Source organism: Hydra vulgaris, chromosome 01 (genome assembly GCF_038396675.1).
Source record: "Hydra vulgaris chromosome 01, alternate assembly HydraT2T_AEP".
In the NCBI taxonomy this organism is placed as follows: domain Eukaryota; kingdom Metazoa; phylum Cnidaria; class Hydrozoa; order Anthoathecata; family Hydridae; genus Hydra; species Hydra vulgaris.
The window spans coordinates 57,195,454-57,203,187 of NC_088920.1; the positions used below are offsets into that span (position 1 = coordinate 57,195,454).

The 7,734-nt window shown below is 25.3% G+C and overlaps 1 long non-coding RNA gene across 1 annotated transcript; it reads left to right on the forward strand.

Moving 5' to 3' along the window:
- Positions 1-4,001: 4,001 nt before the first annotated feature.
- LOC136074909 (uncharacterized) lies at positions 4,002-5,190 on the forward strand. Its single transcript, XR_010635551.1, has 3 exons — positions 4,002-4,308; positions 4,652-4,694; positions 5,009-5,190. It is a non-coding gene; the product is annotated as an uncharacterized LOC136074909 (long non-coding RNA).
- Positions 5,191-7,734: the final 2,544 nt, after the last annotated feature.

A 7,734-nucleotide genomic window follows, 5' to 3' on the forward strand; every position in this document is an offset into this window, starting at 1 on the left:
AATAAGCAGACTTTATAGAATAATCTAAAATTTTAGAGTTTTTTGAAGATTACCAAAAATCTATAACATAAAGTAATTACATAAATTGTTAATTTTTCAATATATTTACTTCAATGATCAGTAATTGGAATAATATTTTTTTTTCCAAGTTTTGTTAAGGCTAGAGGTCCAATAAGGTCTAGGGGAAGTTTGTGTACCTCTGGCCAGATATGTCAAAATTCAAGATCCCAGACTTGTCTAATAATGGCAAAACTGATACGATTACATCTCTATACTAATTACTTTGTATTAGTATAAGTATATTGACAATAAAATATAAAATTCTATCAAGTAGAAGGGTTTAAAAATTAGTGGCCCTAGGTACAAAAGGTTTTTTTAAACTGTACCTATGGTCTCTTTCTGAAAATTAGGTTCAAATCCATAATAAATTTACAGTTAATTTAATCTTAGATTGTTTTCAATAAATATTTCTAGTAATACTTAGTTGCAACACTTGAATATATAACAAAATTGACTAATAGTTCTGAGCAAATTTGACAAATAAGTCAATGCATAAAATGGAAATCCCAAAACAACTGTGTGTTTTGAGATACTGAGACATAATACAAAATTAACTTCAGAAGAATAAAATGATATAAAATATACAATAATAATAAACTCTAAATCATAAATTATATAAAAGTTTAACTTAAATAGTGGGTTATATATTCACATACCACAAAGTTGACATTTTTTTATTATAATAATTTGTTATTCCATCAGAGACATATTGCTAAACATCTTCAACAAAGTAATTATAGACTGGCATTTTAATGATATAATTTAAAAAAATTTAAAAATATGATTATTTTTGTCTTTTGAGTTTATACCTAACAAGGCTACTTATTTAAGGGTAATGGGACGTCAGAGCAAAAAGTTTTAAAGCGAAAACCGGGAAATCGAGTATCGTGATAATTCAGCAACAACAACATCAACAATATCAATAACAACAATGTTATCATTGAGATAATTTTTTGTGATTTTGTTATTATTTCAATGTTATATTATAAATTATTTGGCGTTTGAATTTTATTTTATTTTTAATTATTTTATATTTTTTATTTATTAGTCATCGTTTAGAATTATTTATATATTTGGTATTCTAGCTGAGAGTTATAGTTACAGTTAGAGTTTATTAGATTGAATAAATAAAAAAACTTATTGTATATAGTTTAGAATTATTTATTTGGTATTTTAGCTGATAATAAAAGTTACAGTGCGACGAAAAGGTATAAAATCTTCCATAAAAATTATTTTTGTACTACAAGTTATCTGATAAAAAATAGACTTGCATAATTTCTTTTTCGATATTATTTCATTTTAATTATTTTTTTGATATTTAGACATTTTTTCAAGCAAAAGATTGTTTCTTTGTTTAAATAAAAATTATTCTTAAAATAAAAAAGATGCAAATTAATAATGTGCTTTCATTTTGATTAGGTATGATGAGTTAGGCTATTTACCCTTGATGTAGATACGTGGAAATCGCGATTTACGGAACCGATTTTTATGCTAAAATTTTGGTTCTCGTTTTTTTAACTCTTTTTTAGGCAGCGTGAGACAGACGTAGTTTTGTGGAGTTTCTTTTTAAAAACATATATATACATAGATACTTTTTAGAAAGAAGAAAAGCTAATCTTGATTTTTTAAATACTTTTATGCATGGTTACTAACTTATTTATGGGATATTTTGCTCCTGAATATTAGGTTGATGTTCTCTCATGAATTTGTGGTCGAAGAAATGTAGAGTCCGCCTTTTTTATTATTAAAATAGTTTGCTTCATGCATTTTCTATGCACATGCCGAATTTCAACGAAAAATAATTATAAGCAATTAGTTTAAGTAGTGTTATACCAAGTATACCACTTTTTTCAGGTAGCCTTAGGCAAACGGTTTTTTGATGTGGTTCTTTTTAGAAACATATATAAACCTTGACGACTTTTGAAAAGAAGAAAGGTTTGGCTTGATTTTTATATAAATATTGTGTATCGCTACCATACTTTTTTATGGAGTATTTTGCTAAGAATTTTGCATGAAAATTTGGTTGATGTTGTCACTTGGATTTGTAGTCGAAGAAATGTAGAGTCCGCTTTTTTATTATTAAAATAGTTTGCTTTATGCATTTTCTATGAACATGCCAAATTTCAACGAAAAATAATTATAAGCAATTAGTCTAATTAGTGTTAGACTTTAGGTACCTAATTTCGGTTTTTCTGTTTGTTTATTTTTTAGTAAGCGAAATCCGGGTGGGGCCGAAATACGGATAAGGGGGCGATTCAAATAAAAGTCTCATTTTAAATTATTTTAATTTATATTATTAGACTTAATTTAATATGGACAAGCTTAATAAAACTGTTTTAGATGCACTAACAGATAGTAAGTTCAATTTTTTTTATTCATGATAATAGTATTAATAACTATTTTCAAATCCAAAATATAATGATTGATGTAAATAGTTTTTTATAAAACATATAAAAAAAAAATTAATGTTTCAGATTAAAACTGTTGGTATTCAATTGCAACAGTTTTAATATTTTAAAACACTAACAATTAATATTTTAAAAACACTAAGAAGTTTTTAGTTAAGATTAAATTAATGAAGTATGTAATATACTTATTTATATATGGTTTATAATAGCCTATTAAACTATTGAATTGATTGTTAACTGTTAGTACCAGTTGACAATTTTATTAAGATATCACATATAAATAAAAATATTTCATACTTCATTAGTTTAATCTTAACAAAAAACCTCTTCGTGTTTTTAAAATATAACAAAAGATATCATTATTACTGTCTTTTATTATTTTTTGATTATATACTTCTTTATCTTTGGACTATTGTTTAAATTGTTATACAAGCATGTTTAATATTTATTTATTTTTTAGATCCTACCTGGCTTTTTGTAAATTTTTTGAGATTTCATTAGTATAAATCACATAAATTTTGGGTATATTCATTGAAAAAACATTAACATAATCACAAAGAGAAAATAGTATACAATAAGTTAATGTTAGTAAACATTTATAATATCTTTCTAATATAGAAACACTTAAAAAACTTAAGTTAATGTTTTTTACTTATTGTATACTATCTTTATCTGTGTTTATTGTTTACATAAGTTTATAACTATTCCTAATGTTATCTTGTTGCTTATAAATATATTATCTTTATAATTTAATAGTTATATTTTCATTGCTTATTTTCATTTCGTTAGTATAGTTGTTGCACCTTAAGCAGAACAGCTTTGACAATTGTTACATTTGTAACTTACTGTTAATAATTTCAAATTATTTTGTGTACAACTTTTTTTGTTACTTTTAGTCGAATCTACACAGCATATCGCTGGTAAGTTTGTATCAGTTTGTATATGTTAATGATTATAGAATTTGCTAAAACTTTTTAATCTGTGAATAGATTTTAAAGATTACTAATTTCAAAGTCATTATTTGCAATATTTATTTTTTATTACAAATTTTGAATTTTAATTACATCTTTGTCTTCAACGAATCGTAAGTTTACGAATTATTACTTTTTAATGTGTGTATATATTTTCGACGACTGAAACATAAATTTTTTATTAAGTATTTTTAACCTCAGTTCTTTCTACATCTGATATATGTGGTATGTTTACAAATTTTTACTTTTTAATGTTTATGCATATCTTGGCAGTTACAGTATTTATTTTTAACTACAACTTTGAAATCATTAGTTACATCTTCAGTGACTACTATGACTAGTAAGTTTAAAAACTATTATTTGCAAACATGTACACACCTTTCTTATTAATTACAAATTTTTATAAAAACTTTTTTTATCTTTAGTTACATGTACACAACCTTCTGCTTGTAAATTTATGATTTAGAAATGTTTCTGAATGATTATTGAATTTATGTTTCTATTTAAATACATTATTTAATGCATTAGTATTGTGTTATCCCTTAAAGTGCAGTGGAACGAAATTTTTACTCTCATTAACATTTTTTAAGCTATCATTGATTAATACGTTGTTCATATTATTTATTCAGTCTATCACTTTCACAATTAATTGTTTTATATTAAATTTTATATAAAATTGTTTTATATAAAATTGTTTTATATAAATTTGTTTTATATAAAATTGTTTTATATTAAATTGTTTTATATTACATTTTAAAGCAGAACAGCTTTGACGATTGTTAAATTTGTAACTTACTGTCGACAATTTCAAATTATTTTGTGTACAATTTTTTTGTTATTTTTAGTCGAATCTACACAGCCTATCACTGGTAAGTTTGTATCAGTTTGTATATGTTAATGATTTTAGAATATAGAATATTATAAATGTCAATAAATGTGAAGAGTTTTTTGCATACTTATTTACTATTCTTGTTTTGATTTATTTAAACTGTTTGTTTGACTTTGTTAATAGTTATTTGATTTTAAATTAGTTTACCTTATGTTTACAGTTCCTAAAAATTGTATATGCATTATTGATGTTGAAATAGTAGTTTATTTTTTTACATTATTTATAATGTTATTAATTTCTAATAAATTATTATATATTATTTCTTTGTTTAGGCAAATTGAATTGAAACTTTAATATATTAAGTCTTTATATATACTTTTTAGAGGCATTTTAGGGTGGATACTCCAACTTGCATCTTATAATGTGGTAAGATTTGTAAAGTTATTTCTCCCTTTTCAAATAAACACAATTAAAAAATTTTTTTTTTAATTTTTATTGACATTTTGTTCAAGTTTGAGTAAGAAGGGGGGAGGGGTCATTAGGCGTGGCACAAGCCCCTCCTCTAGTAAAATAATCTTGAATGCTTATTTCTCTTTATCAATAAACTCAATTTAAAACCTTTTTTCAAATATCTTATATGTCCCACCTCTAATGTCAATTTATACACCACTTGTATATGCTGTAAAATAAGAAAATGTAATTTAAACTTTTTAACACAAAATATAATCAATGTTTTTTAGGTTAAAATATTTATAAGAATGTAACATTTCACTACGAGGGTGTTTAAACGTAACAAAGACATCCACCCTTTAATCTATAATAGACCACTAATATTTGGAAATGGAATGGAAGCAAATCAGATTAACTTTTTATGTATAAAGATAACATATTTTATCAGAAAAACACTCTTTCGTGTGAAAAACTTGTATTTTTTTAAAGTTACGATGGTTTTCCGGTACCCCCTCTGGCCCTCTAAAAACCCCTTTTATCTATAGAGTTATGTGAACTTGTAGCCTACTCTTACATCTATCTTTTGATACCAAGGTATAGGCATTTGGATAAGATTTGACAAAGTTATAACAATTTCAGTGGAAAAAAAAAATATTTTGGAACCAGTTTCTTCAATAAATCCATATATCGAAAATTTGCTACTAAAAACGTCATAACTTTTTTTAAATTGTTCGTTTTTAATAATTTTTTCACCTTTAAAATACTGTACTAAAGAGCTTTTTAATGATATATAACATTCTAGGGTATGCTCAATCTAAAAAAATCAGTCCACGTACCTACTTGATGCTTTTAGAAATGATTAGATAGTTAAACCTCAAGAATTGATGTTTAAATTTTTAGTCATAAACTAAAAGCCAAGGCAAATATATCAACACAACATATTTAAAAAAGAGACAGATGAAGGTTAGTTTTTAATATAAATTATTATCTAGTAGATAATAATATCTACAAATATTCCTATTTATGTAAATTAAGGCAAACTTTTATCAGTTTATGTTTATCAAGTTGATCACTTATGCTTATGATCTGTAATAAGAAATAATGTTCTATTTATAAAATTATTTTTAAACTAATGTATGCACTGACTATTTTAGTCCTAAAGTTAATATTTTCTCTTGCTATGTAATATATATTTGCGGATTGGTTGGGTTACATACAGTAGAGAAAATAGAATTAGCCTCACCATGTACTGATCCAATGTTTTGTAAATCTGTAAGCAAGTTTGTGCGGTGCATCTTTTGTATCCACACACATATAATTATTGTTACAAGCAACAACTTTTTAGATTATAATAAAGCATAATTAAATTGCGTTACATTTGATAAAACCATAATATAATACTTGATATTTGCGGTAACAAATAGATTTAGTCTCATCAATAATTATTTTCAGTTTACTTGTATATTTTGATCTGGTATTACGCATTTGTGACTTTTTATTATTATTTGTAAATTAAGCAAAGACAAAAAAAATTAAGTGAAACCAGTGCTCATAAAGTTTTTAATATTTGGTTTTTAATACCATAATTTGAAATAGAACATGGTAAGCGTAAAACGAATGAAGAATTAGCAGTAATTAAAGCTTACAAAGATACAGGCTTATCTAATTGAGAAATTGCAAAGAAAATTAAAAGATCTCCAAAAGTGGTTAATAATTACTTAAAGATTGGCGTTAATTATGGAACTTAAAAGGGAAGTGGTGGCAAACGTAAAATTGAAAATCGTACTAAATGAGTTATTGTATGTCAACATTACTGGCGCGATCTTCGAAAAGAGAAAGAAACTTGGATGAGTTGTAACTTTGGTGGTGAAACTGTTATGGTTTGGGGGGCTTTTTCCTTTGCTGGAAAACTCCCACTGGCATGGATTTCAACAAATATCAATTCACAAGACTACATTGACTTATACGAAATAAGATTGCCTGAACATGGTGAGGAATTGATGGGTGAAAATTTCACTTTTCAACAAGATAATGCTGCTATCCATAATTCAAAACTTACAAAAGTTTGGTTTAGAGAAAAAAATATTGACGTAATGGAATGGCCTACATGTAGTCCAGATCTTAACCTAATTGAAAATCTATGGGGAATACTTTCTAGAAAGGTTTATGAAAATGGTAAGCAATTTGAATTCACCTTGGAGCTGAAAACTCATATCAGACAAGCTTGGCACGGCTGTTTCAAACCGAGCTTAACGGCTTCTTGTTATTTTTTGAAAATATTGACTTAAGGGGTGTTACTAAAACTTCTATAACTTTTAAAATATTAAAGATAATTTTGTTTTGTAAAAAGAATAAAAACACCAATAAAATGTTTCATCTTACGACATTTAATGCATTAGTATAAAAACTTCTTTAAGTTTAAAAAAAACGCGACAAATGATGAAGTTGGCTGAATTCAAGTAATTTGATGTTACTTTTTATCAAAAAAAAATCAGAAAAATTTATTTCTGATAGTTATTCTCAAATATACCCATTGTTTGACCATTATAAAAACAAAAAAACCTTACTTAATTGTTTAAGGATAGCTAAAACAGACTTTATTGAGGTCTGAAAGCAAACCGCACTTTTCGCAAAGTTATGAAAAATGTAGTTAAAAGGGGGATTAGCTGTTAAAAGAGTACATTTTTAAACCTAGGAGTTCTTGTTTTAGAAACTTATTTTCCTAAGCCAATAAATTCATTGCATTGCAAAATAAAGCCAGATTTCGATTTTGGAATATTTAGTCAAAACATTTAAAGCTTAAGCATTTATTTTTTTCTGTGCATACAGTTCTAATAATATGGTGTTAAGTTGTTAATAAATAAACACTCACCAAGTCTAATAAAATAATTCATGACCAAATTTGAGTTTTTGAATTAACCTCGCTTTTGGTAGTAGAATTATTTTATAGCACTTGAATCTATAGTCTCTTCTCTCAGTAAATAAAGTGTTTGAATATACAAATAGCTAATTGAAA